This window comes from Geospiza fortis, unplaced genomic scaffold (assembly GCF_000277835.1).
Source record: "Geospiza fortis unplaced genomic scaffold, GeoFor_1.0 scaffold281, whole genome shotgun sequence".
NCBI lineage: Eukaryota > Metazoa > Chordata > Aves > Passeriformes > Thraupidae > Geospiza > Geospiza fortis.
The window spans coordinates 458,785-478,230 of NW_005054340.1; the positions used below are offsets into that span (position 1 = coordinate 458,785).

Here is a 19,446-nt window from a genome sequence, read left to right on the forward strand (position 1 = left end):
TATATAGCTCATTATTGTGTTTAAAGAAATTGTGTCAAACAAATCCTAGTCCCAACTGATCCATCAGAGAACAGATCTACTGGAGCACAGTTCTGTTTGTGCTTCCTCAGGAGGTGGGAGTCAAACAGTTCATAACGTGACTTGCTTTTGGTTTGTGCTACTGCTGATCCTTTCAAAATAACAGCTCCAGGCATCACCTTCAGGCTAGGAGCTGATCAAGTCTTCTCTCTAGTGGCCCACAAAGAAACCTTGCCTCCAGACACTCATTTGAGGTTGCTCAGTGTCAGTAAATTGTTGCTTTTTTAACCCAAGTCACAGCTGCTCACCTACAACCCAGTAACACGTGGCAGGAGGATTCTCAGGACTCTGTACCTACTCAGTTTTCTTTTCTTACCTCCATGGAGATGCAGTTAGCCAAATGGCAAGAGTCAGAGAGTCCATACGTTAAACTTGTTATGCTGGGATTTATCTCCTTCTTAGAGATAGGCTGGACAGAGGAGAGTCGCTTAAGGCAAAGCCCAAAACCTCCTAGATCCTTCAGGTTCACTCACTTCTGCAATGTTGGCTGACCTCAGTTACTTCCAAAGAGAGGGGGAAAATTGGGCAAATATTGCAAAAGTTTTCTTCCCCCTCCGGATTAACGGAAAAGACAAATTTGGCAGAGAACAGCTGGCTCCCAGGCTTCAGTGCCTTATTTTAAATGATCAGAGTGCTCTGAAAGACTACGGAGGAGTCAGAGTGAAAATTTTACATGTACTCAGCAGCCTTGCTACTTCCCTGAGATGTGGCAGAATATAAACTACACTCTGCATTGCAGGAAAGGGATGGGAGATCAGTCTTGGAGTGCTGGAAAAGATTTGACATAACAACAACAAAAAAACAAGGCTGAAAAAAAAAAGCTCTCAGCTAAACAAAACAGGTAACAGGTCAGATGCAATGCTGACCTCCTAATCACAGGAGATTCAGGAGACAATATTACCAAAGGTAAAATATTTCTTGATAGACTGCTCCTCTGAAAACCTTAAGTCTGCAGAATGTCATGTTCTCTTTGTGAGAGCAACCTTTATTAGTGTCACCTTGAAAAACTTTATACACAAATATATGACTTTGCATAATCTCACACTAATAGAAGCATTTTCCTCTAATTAAAATTAGCACTGATGATTTGCTAAAATAATCCTGAGTTATGAAATCCAAATAATGTATAAAACATATCACTTTAAGAGCACCCTGAGTAGCACACAATCTAAGAGATCCTGTAACTTTTCTCCTGAGAAGAGTGAGTAATGAGACAATTTATTTTTCTCATATTGCACATTAGATCCACCAAACAGCAGGTGAACTCTGAACACCACCATGGCATATTCTTTTGGTACACAGAGCTTATGCTGCAAAATCTGTAAATCTGGACTAGGAGCATTTTCATCTTAAGGTTGCAGAGAACTTCTCAGAAGAAAAGGTTACAGCCTATACCTTGAATAAAATACAAGAACAGCCACAAAACAGCAGGGTCACTCACTGCTGATTAATTAATCGACTAAGCTCCCTATGTTAGAAAGATTAGCCCATCTCTCTTTGTATTCCCCAAAAGACTAAGTGTGTAAAACTGAAATGCAACCACGAATGACTGAGGCCCCTAGCACAGTCATGCTTGATTGTGGACCTTGATGCTTCGAGCAAAAATTAAATAAAAATGTATGCAAACAATTTCCTTATATATTATAGAACAGTCGAGGTTGCCAGGATTCTCTAGAGATAACCTAGTTTAACCCCTCTGTTCAATGTAGGTTCAGCTCAGTGTTCTCTTATACTCAGGTGGAATTTCCTGTATTTCAATTTGTGCTGATGAACTTTTGTCCGGACACAGGGCAAGACTTGTCTGGCTCTGTCCTCTTTAAATGCCCATCAGGCATTTAAACAGCATATAAGATCTCACTGAGCCTCCTCTTTTCTGGGCTCAACAATCCCTGCTCCCTAAGCCTCTCCTCACAGGAGAGATGCTCCAGGCCCATAATTATTTTCAGGGCCCTTTACTGAACTCTCTCCAGTTTGTCTGTGTCTCTCCTGCACTGGTGAGCCCAGAACTGGACTTGGTGCTCCAAGTGTGGCCTCACCAGTGCTGAGCTGAGGGACATGATCTCCCTCACTGACTTGCTGCTAACACTTCTGACAGCCAGGAGGCTGCTGGCCCACTTTGCTGCTGGGGCATGCTGCTGACTCCAGGACTTTTTTAGATTTGTCTTGACAATGAAAATGATGGCAGCGTAGTGGGTACAGCAAACACAGGAGCACACTGTTTAAGCCTGTACCCAACTCTGTCCACTAACACAAAGCCTGTGTAACCTGACCCCTAACCCTTACCCCAGCACCCTTCACTAAACCCTAACCCCAAGCTCTATCACAAAGGCCAAAAACCAAACCCGAAACCCTTTATTTTATCCCTATCCCACATCCTTGTTCTGATGGCAGCCCTAATCTGCTGTCCCTACCCCTAATCCTAGTCCTTACTGTGACTCCACCTCCAATCTACAACCTACAATTGCTTACCAAAAACTCTTCATGGAAGTCCAAACCATGACCCAAAGCCCTTCTGTCACCCTAAAGGCCAATCCCTCTCCCCAAAAGGCAGGCTCAACCTCCAGCCCTAGACCTATGCAGATTCCCAAAGCCTAAGCCCTCCTTCTTCACCCTGGACATTCAGCCCCTCTCTTGACCCTAGCTCTCGGGTGCCAGTGCCCAGGAGGTAGGAGATGGGCAGAGGTCAAGGAGAACAGAATGTTTCTGCTGGATCTCTGGGGGTCCTCATGCCTCAGCCCTTGAATAGGCAGGATCTGGAGGCTGCCATGTGAAGCTCACACAAAGGGTGTGAGCTGGGCCAGCAAGGAAGGGCTGATTTTGTGGCTGTAAGTGGGTTTTGGATGTTAGACCATGCTTGTTAAGCCTTTACACTAACTCTGACCACTAACTCCAAACCTGACTCCTAGCTCCTACCTCTCCCCACCTCATACCCCAATCCCAAACTCTAATCCTTGACCCCAACAGCACAAATGACTTCTGAATCTATAACAAAACCCAAGACCAAGTAAGCCAGTAAAAGTACAAAATAAGCTGACACAAATGTTTGTAATTCCAAAAAAGAAACCAGTTTTTTTGGCATGATCTTGCCCTCATAAAGCTGAGCAGGAGCAATGAGGTAAGGCTTCATTTATCACTGTCTCAAGCAAACATTAGTCTTCACTATGTGAGAAAATTAAAGATTTTACTCCTGCTAGCCCTGCTTTTCCTGCAGCTCAAGCTGGTTCCCAGCTTGATTTAGCAGAAGCACCCAATTAAAATTCCTGCCTATGAATCAAATATGATGCAATGCACTAGCAAGTGGCAGTGGTCTTCCCTTTAACAATTATGCTAAATACTCCATTTAAATGGCACCATTAAGCTAAGTGGACCTTAAATATCATAGTGCTACTCCCAAAAAAATCCACTCAGATAAAATGAAACTTCTGTGAAAAACCATGAGGGAAGGAGAATATTAGAATTGGCATATCAGCTTTTGAGTGACACAGTTAACAGCAATATTGTGCAGCCACACATTCATTTAAACAAGAGCTCCTTATCTAATATAAACAGCAATACAAAGCACATTTGCAGTCATGTTGCATCAAATTTATAGCAGACAAACCATACTGAAAAGATTCTTTAAAGATCATTAATATAAAGCATTCTCTTACCAATTATGAGATATTCTATTGGGTAGCTCTTAGCTCCAGATTTATCCACACACACATCTCCTTATCTTTGAAAAGGTCTGAAATACATCCTTAGTACACATTTATTTCAAACATTAAAAGTAAATATACTGAAGCGCATCTTGGAACCTGGCCCACTTTTGAGCTATGAAATCCTCTTCTGAAAGCAAATAAAGTAGATAAAGCTGTCATTTATGTTCAAGTTCTTTTTATCCTGGAATTACTTCTCCTTTCAGAGACTGAGCCTGAAAATGCTGTCCTTATAATTCACAGAAGTATTTTACTTTATGCAGGTACACATGAAAAAATGCTTTTATTAATATCAAGTAAATTTAAAAATTACGTGTAGAACCAGAATAACTGAGGTTGGAAAGGACATCGGGAATTTTTCTAACCTAACCTCCCTGCCCACAACAAATGCAAAACCATCACAAGACAACTGCAGATCACTAGAAAACTGTTAAAAAAATACACGTATTATATCTCATATAGTTGATGTAACACACTAGATGGCACATAATAGCCCCTCTGCTGCTCTCCTGTCAAAAAGATTATTATTCATAATGGAAGAAACATTTAAATACAACGAATGTGTGTCTTCAGGTGTGCACATTTGTTTAGCCTCTTCTCCCAGTACAAATTTTACCCACAATTTTAACTACATAAAGACGACAATGGACTGCATTCTTTTTGATAGGAATATATTCTGGGATATGAAGGCAGCAAGAGTATGCAAGAAGAAAGATTAAGTAATACAGAGGAGAAAATATGTATTTATTGACAGAACAGGGATGGAAGCTAAGATGGAACTGGTGCAGAAAGGATGAAAAAAGTTCACATGGTGCTACTCAGAACAGGTACTAATGAGTCATCATTTAAATACAAGCATTTATCAAAAGAATTTGGTAGAAAACATATGAACTAATTTCTGTAGACAGTCTTCTATCCTGGATATATGTCCATCCTGTGTGACAGTCTGCTGTATGGACAGAAACAAGGGCAGAGGGTTAAAAATGTTTGAGGACTGGTTTAGATTTCAGTTATCTTGATTTTGGAAGATGTAATTCATTAAAGTCAAATGGATAATATTATTACACAGAAGCAGGAGATGATTATCTGCAGAAATACAGAATGAAGAACAATTTACTGAGTAGCAATTCTGGAAGGAAGGGTCAGGAAGCCAGAGAAGATCATAAGATAGGCATGTGTCACAAGATGGGTTGCTGTGGCAAAGACGGCTATTGAGGAGTGTATTAACAACTATTCCTGGCAGAATATACAGATGATATGTTCCTCTGTGCAGAGTTTATGGAGAAATACCTCAACTAGGCTGAATGGTGGACTTCAGGAAACACAGGGACCAACCAGAATAAGTCCAAATGAAAGCAACAGGAGTAGCTAGGAAGACAGGCTGAACTGACTGCCATCTCAGCTTTAACTAGGTATTCAGCTACTCTACCCCTTCAACCAGCAAACAAGGAACAATGCTGTGTTCCTTATGGTAATGTACTGCAGTGGCACCACTCTTACTCAGTGTCTTCATGAACAACATGCATGGCAGAGGAGGCTGCTACTGGAGACTGCAGGTCACCAAGAGACAGCAGAAAAAGAAGAGTCCCTGGACATATGGCCCCACTGCAAGTTTAGGATGAGGTCTTCATATAATCTACTTAAAGAACTGGAAGAAAGAAAACTGCAAGTTAGTGTCCAAAATGGGAAGAAAGAACTGGTTCATATGGGAAATTTTACTGTTTATGAATTTATGCTTGCAAGCTGCTCTTACTGGCCTTGAAATAGAGTGATTCACCTTATATGTGAGGTCCATCTCAGTTTCCCATTTTTTATGCATTGAGCTAAGTCCATATTTATAAAGGTCAATTAGGACTGAGAAACAGATTTCTTCAATGAGATAGTCTGGATCCCCAGACTATCCCCTTCCCTTCCAGGAAGGGACTCGTTCTGACAGGTTTTGGGGTCACAGTACATCAGGCGCAGCTTCACTGATTTTAGGAATGTTAATCCATGAGGCCCTGACATTATTGAGAGGCTAAGAAGCATTTTATTTTTCTCTTTGACCAAGAGTGGAAGGTTGTTTTTTGCAGACTTTGAAACAGATTTCTTGCTATAGTCCATCTGGAATATACCCTGTGGTACAAAAATACCACCTCCAGACCCTATGGAGCTGAACACACCACCACAGCTGTTAAATACACCTCTTGCTGTGGCTGCAACAGTGTGTCTGTGGTCTTCCTTCTCATCCTTGAGTGCTGAAGGGCTTATAGGAATGGCTTTAGGAACAGCATTAACATTATTGGGTTGATACTTAGGATTGTTGAACCTGTTCACTCAAGGTATTGTAGCCATTCCACTGTCAAACTTGGGAAGCTGCAATAAGCTGTGTGCTTTTGAAACAGCTTAGTGAGAATTGGTTTGGTGAGAACAGGGAGATTTGATGGTGACTGTGATTTACATTGAACTTCATTTGTCAAGAGATTGTGTTTGGCTTTAGGACTTTCAAACTTGTGCTCAAAGGGCCTTGCAGCACTAGGTAAGGTTTTATTTTAAAGCAGTTGTAAGAAGGACTGAGTGTTTTCTGAATCTGTTAGTTCCTTTAACAGGACCTTTGTCAGGGAAGCTTTTCTGAGGATAAGAAGTGAACTGCACCATGTCCTCTCCAGAGGATCTGAAAATTGCTGGCTTGTTCTGAGGTGGAGGAGGGTCAGGCACAGAGTTAACTTCAGAAAGTGGAGGCTTGTAATGTGCTGGGAGAGACAGGACAGGACTATCAATTCACTGAGGTTGTGTATGCTGTATGTTGAAAGAGTGGAAGGTGGAGCTGTAGCTTGATGGACTGGCTCATAGTGCTTTTTACTGACAGGCCTATCAACTGATTCAGCATCAGTTATTTCCCTCTAGAATAACGGGTGAATCTCAGCTGATTCTGCAAATGAATTGGTTTAGTGGGCTCAAAATGATGGCTGGCAGGAACCTGCACACAGAGCTTGTTTTCAAAACTCCTGCAGTCAAAATATGATATCTGCTTTTCATAACACTATCTTCTTCAGGATCATAATGGCTTGAGACTTTTACTTGAAGTCTCTGTGGTTCAGGGCCCTATAAATATACTCCTTAGATGAAGTACCCTTTTAGCTTGTGAATGAGTGCAATACTTGTTGGATGATAATATGATCTTGCAAAAGGAATGAACTGCTTAACTTCCTGGTATTTGGAAGAAAGGGAAAAAAAGAGCTCCAAGGCAAAAACCTTGATGAAAAATGGCAGATTCAGAATATGAATCTCCAGACCCAGGTCTCTGAATATTTTCCTTACATTTTCTAATTGTACAATTCCTTGAGTACATTTGACCACCATCCTTCTCTTCTCGCTCGTTGCTGTCCGCTCCCTTTCTTTCAGAATCAGGCGAAGCAGAATGCTGAGAGATCTTATCTTCCTCCACTCCTTTTCATAATTCAGGGAATATTCCTTCTCTTTGTTCACAGCCTTCAGGTGACTCTGCTCCTGGGTCAGCTGCTGCTATGGCCAGATGGCCAAGTCCTACTCTGGCTCACCCATCCTGCAAGAGCTATGCACACACTGACGGGCCAATACTCAAAAGCACTGCTCTTTCCAGGAAGATTGTGTGTGAACAGCTCACCTTGGATGCTTTCTCCTGGGTTCCCACTGCAATCTAATCCAGGCTGTGCCCCAGGACCAGTTAAAAAGTCCATGCCATCCTAACTTTCAAATTAGTACCGCTGCTTCTGGAAGTATTTCCATCATTTTGTAATAATGATGTGCTTCTTAGAATTTCTTTTAATGGGTGATGTCTAGACATTTTCTGCACACTAATTGTCTCTCACAATGACAAAGCCACCCGTGATTATTCATTCACAGTTACAGAAACCAAGGCAAGATAGGCCAATGTCCAACTCAAGAAACCCCCTAAGACTTAATGTTTTTCTCCTCAGGAATGACTGAAGCAAATGAATTCTTCCAGCTTCAAGATGAGGTTTTTTAGTATTTGCTTTGTAAATAATTTCATTCTCTTTCTTTGTTTCTTTTGGTGGCAACTCTACAGCTAATCTCTAGCCACAGGGCTCTGAAGTGCAGCTTGTTATTAATATTGCCAGACTAATAGTTACTGATCTCTTAAGTTTTAAGTAGATTTTAGAATAAAATGGGGAAGGAAAGAGACAACACTTAATTTTCATGAGAATGTGGGAAGGGTTACAGTGAAGCTAATCTCTGACTCTTAATCGATTTTTGTATTGTTTGAAGATTGAACTAGAGGTGTAGTTCTTTTCTCTCTCTTTTAATAACTTTGCCTCAGCTTTGAAGTTTCTGTAAGCTGAGCACAGCTTATCAGAAAAGTCCTAGTGAATGAAAGATGCTCAAACAGGGCTACAACTGAACGAGATGAATTTCAGTCTCCCTAGGAAGAAGCTGAGCCTTTCAGTATAAGGCATATACATATTCAATCCCAAGGCAGAAGAATGGATTTAAGTACAGTGGATAATGCACAAAAATCCATCCTCAGAACATCCTGTCTCAAAGGCTTTGCTTGTGATGTACTTGGTATTTCAGATTGTTAGTGGCTCACAAGAGAGAAGTAGACATGGCCTTTTCTTTGGGGCTTGATTTAGACATTGTGGTACAGAATTGTACAGCAGAGGATAACACCTTTATCTGCTGAAGATTTAATACCAATGTAGAGAAATTATACATGCCAGTTTGCCAGCCTACCTGATACCATTATATTCCAAAGGACCCTGCTTTTGTCTGTCCAAGGAACACAGCTTCTTTGTTTTGCTATTCTAATTTTCCAGTAAGACATGAAGGAATTCCCAAAACTGGTTGTTTTGTTTTGTTTCATTTTGTTTTGGGAGGGATGGAAGGAGGGAGGGAGGGAAGAAGAGGGAGGGTGGGTTTTTAGTAAAGTAACAGTTTACAGTAGTGCAATAACATTAGGATAGGCTTCATGGTGGCTGGATTCTAACAAAATAAAACATCTTTCAGGCTGTGGGCAGACCTCCAGTATGTAAGGGTGAAAATGAATCATTTTGAGTCTCAGAAGCACTACTGGGGCAAGTCAGTGTTTTTCACATCTCAGGTCAGCTGCTCATCTGAGTCATTTGAGTTTGTTGGGTTTAATGAAATTAGTCAGTAAGAGGAAACAGTAATCCTTTTGCTCCCCCAGTTCATTCTGACAGATTAGTCAGGCAGTGCTGATTCCATGTAGATGTGATGTGCTAATGAGGGGCTGAATAGAGCCCAGAAGCAGGAGGATATTGTGTCACTGACTGGTTCACAGTGAATTACCACGGGTTAGGTTAGGGAACTGTAGTTTCTTAAAGAGGCTAACTCAACCAGCTGAGAACCTATAATTTTCAGAGTGAAAAGAAATTCCACTATTAAAAATGAACTGTATTATATAATATATTTAACATTAATTTGTTTCTATTAAATATACTTAATGGTGTAAGTACAGCATTTTCAAAGAATCAAAGTGAATTAACTGGCATCCAACTCTGGTTTTCATAATAAGCTGTTAGTTCCTTAAAACAGTCCATTTAATGCTAATGTTAGGACTGAAAACAGAAATTCAGTTCTTAATTTACCATCAGGCACCTAAGAATTTTACCCAGATGTTATTAACATGGTAAGAATCACTTGTACTTTCACTTTACTCTCTTATTAATTAATTGATTTAAAGTAGACTTTAACATTGTTTGGCATTGTATGGTGATTAGTACCTATGCAGCCTACTCACTCTATCTTAATAATGCTGCTTTGTTACTCTGAGTTGAATCCTGCTTCTCGGGAACTTGATGGAAAAATTCCTTTTAGCTCCCATGAGATGATTAAGCTGACAGCAACAAGATTTTCTTCTAGTTGTTGCAATTGTATGCCATAATACAATGTGTGTTTTACAGGAAGGGAGTAATTTTCTACATGCACGTGTACTCCTTAGCACAGCTTCTCTTCCTCTTTGGTGCAGCTTAAAGGCTGGAATAGAACCTACCTAAATACAAATGAACACACACTACCACATACATATATAGTGTTGCAGTGTGTATATATTACTGTAAATAAAGATTAGGTTAAAGGTACTCTACATCAATTTAATATGCAGATACTTTTGCAGATGATATTCAGAGGTAAATTTCGAGTAAGTTATTTTAAAGGACAGAATAAAAATGCTTTTGTATATAAGAGTGTTCTGATTACATATCTAACAACCATTTTTTCCATGAGTGTAAAATAATTTAAAATTAATGTTATTGCTGCACAATGGAATTATGTATCAAATCAGAATCTATTAGTCTACATGTGGTTAGTTTAATAATAGGCATCACTGCTGAAGACTAGAGAAATTACATTTATTTCCACTGATTTGAAAGTAGTCAATTCCAAAGACAAACTTAAATGTTAGGAAAAGGTTTTTCACCCAGGGGGTGGTTGAGCACTGGAATAGGCTCCCCAGGGAAGTGGTCACAGCACCAAGCCTGACAGAGTTCAAGAAGGATTTGGACAATGATCTCAGGCACAGGGTGTGACTCTTGGGGATCATCCTGTTCAGGGCCAGGAGTTGGACTCAAAGATCCTTGCAGGTCTCTTCTAACTTAGGATATTCTATGACATTCCACAGTATTTCCTTTTTAAAATCTACAAGTACGGCGCCTTACTAAAAATGCAACAAATGGAGCTACTATTACAATTCCCTCTGGTAAATAAAGCAAACTTCTGTGTTTAAGCGAATTTAGTTACAATTATCCTATTATGACCCTGATTCCACAATAAAATGGTTATTCCCTGAAGCTTATACACTGTCACACTGAAACTGTGGTTTAAAATTCAGCGAACCTTGTCCTGAAGTAACTTGAGTGTCTGCAATGATGTCACTGAGGTTAAAGACATTTAAATTGCATTTATCCACTTCTAATTTAAGAATTAGAGGCTTTACACTGCTTGAAATAACAAATGTGTCAGTTTACCCTTACTCCATATAGTGTCCTTACTGAGATTTTGACCAGCTAAATAGATGATATGGTAGGCAGAAAACTGGCTGGACAAAAGGGCTTCATTGCCAGTATGAAACCCAGCTGGCAGATGGCTACTTAGAGGTGCCCTGTAGGTGGTGGTACTGGGGGCAAGATTCTTTCACAACTGCATTAACAGCCTGAAGGACAGGACAGAAAAAAAGACTCTGGAGCATGTAATGCTGGGAGGAGTAATCAACACACTGGAGGGCAGGACTGCCATGAAGATGGACAGCTGAACAGCAAACTGAAAGTTCAACAAAGGCAAATGCACTCAAGATTAAATAAGCCCCTGTACCAGCACACAGATGGGTGTCAACTGGTTAGAAAGCAAGTTTTTAAAAAAAACCTCTGAAACCTTGAAGTGCTGGTAGACAAGTTGAGCATGAGTCCAGAATGTGCCCTTGCAGCGCAGAAGGCCAGCGACATCCTGGGCTTTATTACATGGAGTCCAGCCAACCCAACAAAAATATGATTCTTCCTCTCACTCCAATAGTTCTGCATCTATACTACACTTAGAGCACCACATGCAGTTTTTTTCTGCCCAGTTCAAAAAGGCATTGCAAAATACTGGAACAAGTTCAGTGGAAAGACAGCTGGGGACTGGAACACATGGCAGACAAGAATTGCATCATCTGGGCCTTAAAGGAAGGTTATGGAGAGATCTTGCTATTGTTTACTTAATCAAATGGTGTGGAGAAGATGGGGTCAGGATTGTCTTAAAGAGTTCCACAGCCTAAGAAAAAGAAGCAAAAGACATGCTGGAATACAGGAAATTCTAACTGATAAAAGGAAGACTAATTTTGCTATGGTGGTGGTCAAACAACAGAACAGGTTACCCAGGGAGGTTGAGGAATCTCCATCTCATCTTCTGGATAAAGTCCTAAGCAACCTTCTGTTACTGGACCAGCTTGACCTCTGGAGGCCCCTTCCAAGCCAAACAGATCCAGTAATACCAAATTTTGTCTTTACTGCACTTGCAGACTGAAGCCTTCCCTTCAACCTGAAAAAGTTACTTTAAGTGTATTTTCCAAAGTTACCCAGTTAACTTAATTTTCTAGACCTATATGGACTACAGGAAGTAAACTGGCACAATATCATCCAGTGACCAAAGGAATTTCATACTATATGTATCCCAGACTGTTAGCAATTACTTAACAACTGAGACCATAAAGACAAGAAATTTTGAAATTCATTGTTGTTTCCTTCCCTGCACATTTATCAAGGTTTATAAACCATCAGCAAGGTAGGTTTTATTTCTATTTCTTTTTGTAAGGCAGGGCTTGTTAATCTACTGACAATTCTCAAAACTATCTCTCTAAAGGTGTCTCTCTGATTACGTTTGCTTAGAATCTTGATTCTGGAATATTGGAGTGATTGTATCAATTATTTAGTTCATTTTTAAAGAAATAAAGGTCTTCAATTTTAAGTGCTGCCATCATGCTGTTTTCTTTTGTCTTAACCTGGTCTTTCAAACTGCACTACTCATATTACACATCTATACAAAAAGCATGGATTTAAGCATTAATGCATCTTAATAATTTCTTAGGTCAATTCCTGAAATCCAATCTATCATTATAAAATATCATACATTATACAAATATGAAATTGCTAACTCTAGGGGGTAGTCATTGAATCTTTTTCACGTTCACACAACCTCTTGCATAACACAGCCACAAGAAGCAAAAGAAAAATGGAAAACATAGTAACACTGAAGATTGTATCACTAATACCAGATTTCAAGTAATTTTATAGAGATGCCATGGAGAGATCAATGGGGCTTTGAAGCTGATTCTGAAGGTTCTCTAGGCTTTCCTTGGGAGCAAAACTGCATTTCTTTACTTTTGTTTAATTGAGCCCATCAAGATATTAAGTACAAGAATCACAGTCTTACCTTATGGAATTATGATAATAAGCCCCTCAGCAAATTGATTATTCCCTCACTTATCTCACATGATGAGAATTTGTTACCCTTTTAATATTTTGTAACTGTGTATTACAAAACTGCGGCTGTTCAATCCCACCAGTTACAAGCATGAAACAGCAGATTTTGATTTTGTAAAATACTGCTTGTTAAGTAGGGGTGGAAATGGATTTTTCTAAGACTTATTTAACCAATAAAAAAAATAAGAGCCCATAAATGAGCAAAAACCTAAGATACAGTGACAGTGCTACCAGCCAGTCCCAGCCAGTGCCTTTTGAGAGGTACTACATGTGCATAAAGGTGCAATATTCATAGGAAACACAAGCATTCATTTGCAAAGGCTGCAGCAAAAGACCATTATTCTGCTTTCTGTAATTAGGAGGATATTTGAAGTTTTACTAGTGTTATCTGAAACAAGGGCCTTTAACTCTAAAACCCATAATAAATGATGGAAACAACCAGGGTATGACCGTTATTACAAGTGAAAAAATCCTACATCAAAGTACTTAATGAGGACAAATTAAACTGTCAGGAAAGAGAAGCCTCTGAAGATGGCATGCAGAAGCCAACAAGTATTGTGACTGACTGCCTTTTTTATATCCATCAAAGACTAAACCAACACATGTTCACAGGTATTTTGGCACAGAGTGCACATAACCCAAGAAAGAACTACTATCGCCTTCTGCCCACACTGGGCAAGTGCTACGAACCAGAATATTGTGTAAGCACCTAATGGTCAGGAATAGAAAGAATAAGTAAATTCAAATTAACTGCACTGAGATTTAATTAAAATGACAGTTGTAAGAACCCAGACATTCACAATCTTTCCTAATCCTGCATTCTTTGAACACCAACTCTCTGGTATCTACTACCTTTGCTGTAGTTCTCGTTTCAATCAAGGACAGAGTTAATTTTCTGAGTAGCTGTGATGGGGTAGAGTCTGGAGCTGTGTGGATGTAGCTAAGATATGGTGCAGCTAGACACTATCACTGTCTCAGGCTTGAGGGAAAAAGAAAGCATGGACATGGACAGTCTGTCCACTGTTTTGTTCACAGTCCTGGTTGGAGAGCAATTTTTGCCAGTGAAACAGCCTCTTTTTGCATCAATTTTGTATCTTTTTGTTATCAACTTTGTTGCTGTTCCTGTTACTGTCTGTCTTCTTATCTCACTGTGGTTTCCAGTAAATTGTTCTTATCTCAGCTTGGTATGTCTGCCTTTTGTCTCTCACTGGAGGGGATGGGGACAGGGAAGCAGCTTGTGGTTTTTCACTTTAGTGGGAGCACTAAATTAAGGAATACCATTTCTAAACCCTGACAGTTACATTTTTATCCAGTGACAAAGAGACTTTCTATGGTGCATTTTTTAATCTAATTGATGATGACAAACATAGGGGTTGCATATTTGCAGGTATTTATTTGTGTGTTAGCCTACAATTAGTCCTCTTGTGCAAGGACATAGCTTAGGTCCCTGCAATCAGAATTTTCTACCAGTATCACCTTTGTGAATGGTGTTTGGGTTTTGTCCTTAACATTTTTCCTTTTCAAGCACTCTAAAATACGAAGAAAACAACTTTGGGGACACTAAAATAGAAGTGGAAGTATCTCTCAAAAGCCACACGAGGTGAGAGGGACATTGTGTGCTGCCCAGTTCACCTGTCAACATCTAACTTGGGAACTAGGATTGAATGAGATTTTGCAGGAAACAACTGCACTAATTTAGAGAGTGCATGGATGTAGATGCACAGAGAAAATTACTGTTAATATGATTGAAAGCCATCTATAGATAGTTTAAATTTAATCAATACACATTCATCCTTCCTTTTCTTACTGGTTTAAATTTTTTCCATTTCTCAGATCCACCTTCAACATCTTCTGAAACTACAGTGGCCCAGACCCATTCTCAGGGTCTTCACACCTGAGAAGAAAACCACATTCCTTTTCAAATGCTAATTCACCTGCCATGTTCTACTGTCTTGCACTGACATGTCATGAATGGGAATTTGAGTTTCTTCAAAGAAAAGTGCTTTTAGTAAAAAATGCCATATATGTCACTTCTATAATTTAAAAGTCATTTAAGGTGGTATGTATCTCAGGGGAAAACACTATTTTGAATCTTACAGAAAATAAAACCAGCTCGCTGTTTCATCAGTTGAAGTTCATACAGAATAGGCTGGAAACATGTTGTGATACACTTATCTGTTACTGTAAGGCTGTCACAAAACTTGGATTTTCAGAGCTGTTTTTCTATTCTCATGGATTTAAAAGTGCTTTTAAAATTACTTTGGCAGTTTCTGAAATTTGCATTTCTACCTTTGTATATTTCATGTGACTAAATTATATGCACTTTTTAGATCAGAACTCCAAAAGGTAAGTGGCACTTCTCAGCATGAACATACAGAGAAACAGAGATGAAAATTAATATTAAATTGTTTGAAATGTCAATCTTCTGAGTGAGAAAAGCCGATGCAGTTACAGTTTAATTGCTTGCTACTCTGTGCAGGAGAACAGAAATGAACAGAAATTGTTTATTTCAAACAAAATGTAAGGTGCAGGTCAGGGCACTTTATGATGTGTGAAATACACATCAGTGAAATGAAAAGGCACATCCCTCAGCTGTTTTTGGAGGTGGTGGTGTTTTTGGCAGTCACAATTAATCTAGGCTTTCTTGGGCCACCTCTACCAGATTTTTCAACTTTTATGACTTTCATTCAGAATTCAATCTTAAATAATACTGAATGTGAATACAAAATAATAAAACCTATAATAAAGACTTCAACGTTTATAAACCTTAAAGCTCTATATGGCATAATTTAACATTACCATCATCATCTAGAGAAGCTGTCATGGTGCAATACTGAAGATGATTCTCTTGATTACAGCACTTAAAATAGAAATACAGGCATTTTACAGGCATTTCCTCACAGCTTATTCCACTAGAAGGTACAGCTGACCTATGGCTGGGTTGTGGTTACAATTTGTGAAGCATCTTGACCTTACTATGACAGAGGTGAAATGATTCTTTGACTTGGCATTACAAGGAAAAACAGATCTGTGGAAGTAGTATCCCCCATTATCCTAGATTTGAATCTGCATGCAGTTATTTCTGCTGTTTTGGGTGACAATGAAAAATTGTAGAGCTTTTTCACTAATTGCCCTTGCCGAGTCTATTGACCTAATTAAAGGGGAGCAGGACAGTGCTTGGTCTGTATTACAAGAACAACTTCTGATGGGATACGACTTCGCTATCTTCAGTGACACAAAAGTTGGCCACTCAGTCTCTGGCCACTTCTCTAGGTTCTCACACAGGACCCATTAGACTGTAAGAGCAAACATTTTACCTGATAGAGATAAGTGGGATGAACACCTAGAGGTGCCATTTTCTTTCTACTGTTCAGAAGCCCAGCTGACTACTTGAAACACCATTTTTTCCAGATATTTAATGGAAGAGAAAAATCCCTCCAAATCCAGAGAGGTGTACTTAGACAATAGGGAAGTTCAGATGTAGAAGAGTTGATTGAATTCTGAAAGTGCTTGATCTTGAATTTGATACTAAAAGAAAGAAGTCAGTTTTACCAATGTTAGTTTTCCTCCTAAATCTCTTCATGTGAGAGTGTTTAATAAGAAATGACTGAGATTGAAAACCTTTTCTAACCTCTGTAACTACCAGGTCTGCTTGTCACAAATATATTTGAGGAAACATAGAGCAAAAAGCAACATGCAAGTGGCTAAGGCACATGAAAAGTCAACATCTCCTTGACATAAGGCTTTTACACCACAATGGAAAAAGTACTTAACATATAAACATTTATCAGGGTAAATTCTCAGCTAATTCATTTATACAACACTAAAAACCAGGGAGTTCAGATGTTGCTATACAGGTGCTATAAAACATCACCGTTTAATTATTTCTTTACTAACTTAAATAGCATCTTTCTCTTCACTGATGAAGACTAAGGAGCACCAGTTATTAATGCATGAAAACACGTTTAATTTTGTAAATCAACTTCCTCAACTTCTTGATGACAGCCTGTTCTCATTCGGGTATCTGTTTATTGTTTTGCCCAGCTCAACTACCAAACACAAAAATGAAGCGCAATAAAAACTGACACAATTTAAAAATTGCAGGATATATTATGTTTTCACCTTCTTCTGAACAAATGCCTGATTAGTGCTTTCTGGAATCTTCTGCATTGCGAATTTATGTCAATTTAGCATTACAGTGACTAAAATACTTTATACATCAATTAAAAATTCAATAAAAAAATTCACTCTCTCTCACTGTCAGCAGATGTATGTGTGAGAAATTTGGAAATGCTCACATCCAAAAATAAGAGAAAGCTGCATGTAGGCACTCTTAAGGGGGATGAAAGCTGCATATTTGATTTAATCATCTCCCAACACATCCCCACATTCACTATCAATGTACATTACTAGGACTTAGCTGTTGTTCTTGTAACTGCAAAATTGGAAACTCTTTTCACTTGGATTTATTACTAATTCTAAAACAAAATGCAACCATGCTCTAAGATAGGAGGACCCCAGGCAGCTGTTAATATACCAGAAGAGCCATGCTCTGCTCTGAGAATGCAAATACTTGATTCTGATCCATTTTCAGTCTCACAGCCAAAAAGCAATCTTTCCAAACGTTGATATCACACTTTGAAATAACATATCTGACCTTTCTTTGAGTGCAAAGCTAGGCAAGGTGACCCTGTGAGGTTCCTTCCAACATGAATTATTCTACAAATCTAACAATTGATTAGAGTTGTGAACTCCTGATGCATCACTCAGTCAAACTTTCTCAAGTTTAGCAATGAAACTTTGAAACAAACACCAGGCTCCCAAATGGACTCACACTGCTATGAGATCACAAGACATACACTAACAATTTACACACTTAGATAATTTTCATCACTAAACAACAGTGATATGGTAATACAGGGTAACTTCCATCTTCTCACAATAAGTAATATCTTATTTTTAGACAAAATAAGTCACTTTCTGTGAGTCTCTCAGTCACCTATAAGGGCAACAGTTATCTTATCTTAGACAATTAATTTCTAGACACCTAGCAAAAGTAAGCAGTTTCCAGCACCCATTAGGTAATAATTTAATTGATGTGGTACTGTTGAATTTTGCATGTATAACTGCATTACTGACAAACAGTGAAAAGAGGATAATTCAGTACAGACACACAGTCCCCAACTCAGGAACCATTATTTAAAAATGAGCCCTGTTACAGGCCCTGTTTTGAAACCTAATTCAAAACCCTGTGAAGGCAGAAGAAATCACACCACTAACTTTACTTGTCTGAATCAAGCTTTTACAATGACAGCCGCATCAAGAAAGTTTTAATTATTATAACACTTCAACTTATCCCATCAAACTCCATAGAATCTAGAGCCCTGAACAGACTGGATTCTCTAAACATTTTAAGGGCATAGGTATGCAAGGACTTCTTTTCTACACAGTACAAGAAGTCAACAAAAAATTTTAAGTGGAACTGTCCTCCTTTTTCCCAAGGGATTAAAATACTACCAGTCTCTAAAAAAGAAAAAAAAAATCTTTTATTTAACTGTAGAAGTGCAGACCAAGACACCAAGAGAAAAAATGGTTCTTTTCAATTACTGGTACAATATTCCTCTTAATCAGCATTCTGACCCAGACCGGCATTAGAAACCACTGTCAGGATAAAATGAAAGTGACAGAAAGACTTAAAGCACAAAACTGTGCATTGAAGTTTTATACATTTTACCTCCAGCTCTGCTTTCTCTCCAAAGCTCGTACTCTGTGGACTTACCACTGAACAGTACTAATACAAATTCCAAATTTTCCTTCAAGTGGAAAAATCCTATATTGTACATATTTTGCAGTTCACGAATAGTGACAAATTTCTCATCTGGGGCAGCTAAAAAAATCAGTTTGACTTGTTTGAAAGACCACTTACTGCACTTTAAAATACCACAGTAACTGCCATTTAAAATAAAAGGTAAATGCCATGCATACACAAGAACAAGGAAAACACAAATTTTCAGGATAGTCATCCTTCAAAACTTTCAGACAGGGATAGTCTGAACCTGCTTCTTCAGGTAGAATAACAAGTCACATCATTTTTCAATTAACTGTACAATGCATAATGTTAAAGAGGTCATGGATAGCAGCAGAGAGGAAAATGCTGTCTGTCTTTCAGATAAAAGAAAGATGAAGCTGGCTTGTCTCCCTGGACTGAATGGGGAATCCTGATTTGGAAACCTTCTCACATGCAGAGTGGGTAGAGAAGGGAGGCCACTGCACCAGTGCTGGCTGGGAGACTCCTAAGGACACAAGTGTACAGTGCAGGCTCAGGTAACCCACAGAAAGTTCCCTGCAAGTCCAGAGGACTGTGTGGAAGGTGTTTAAACCAGAAAGCCATTGAAGGTTGCTGGGGCAGACTGCAAGGAAACAATTAATCCTGCAAAGATGTGGTTTACCAGAGAAAGGTTTACTTTCAAGCTTTTCTGCCCCATCCAGCTGATCCAAGTTTCTTCTAATTAGAGAAAAGAAACTACATTGAGTTAGAAATTTCTGATACCATGCCAATAAAATGTGGCTTTAGAGAATGGAAGTTTGTAGGTGCACTCAGTGTAGTGAAGACAGTGGGACAGCTTTGGTGTGAGGTGCTGGCCTGACCGGCACTGCCAGAAGCAAGAGGTCTGCAGGTAATCCTCAAGTTAAAAACTGCATTCCCAGCGGAAAGA

At 39.1% G+C, this 19,446-nt stretch overlaps 1 protein-coding gene across 1 annotated transcript in view; it reads right to left on the minus strand.

The window, feature by feature from the left end:
- Positions 1–19,446, minus strand: part of CTNND2 (catenin delta 2) — a 635,688-nt gene that overhangs the window by 49,324 nt on the left and 566,918 nt on the right. The gene's annotated exons all lie outside the window — the stretch shown is intronic.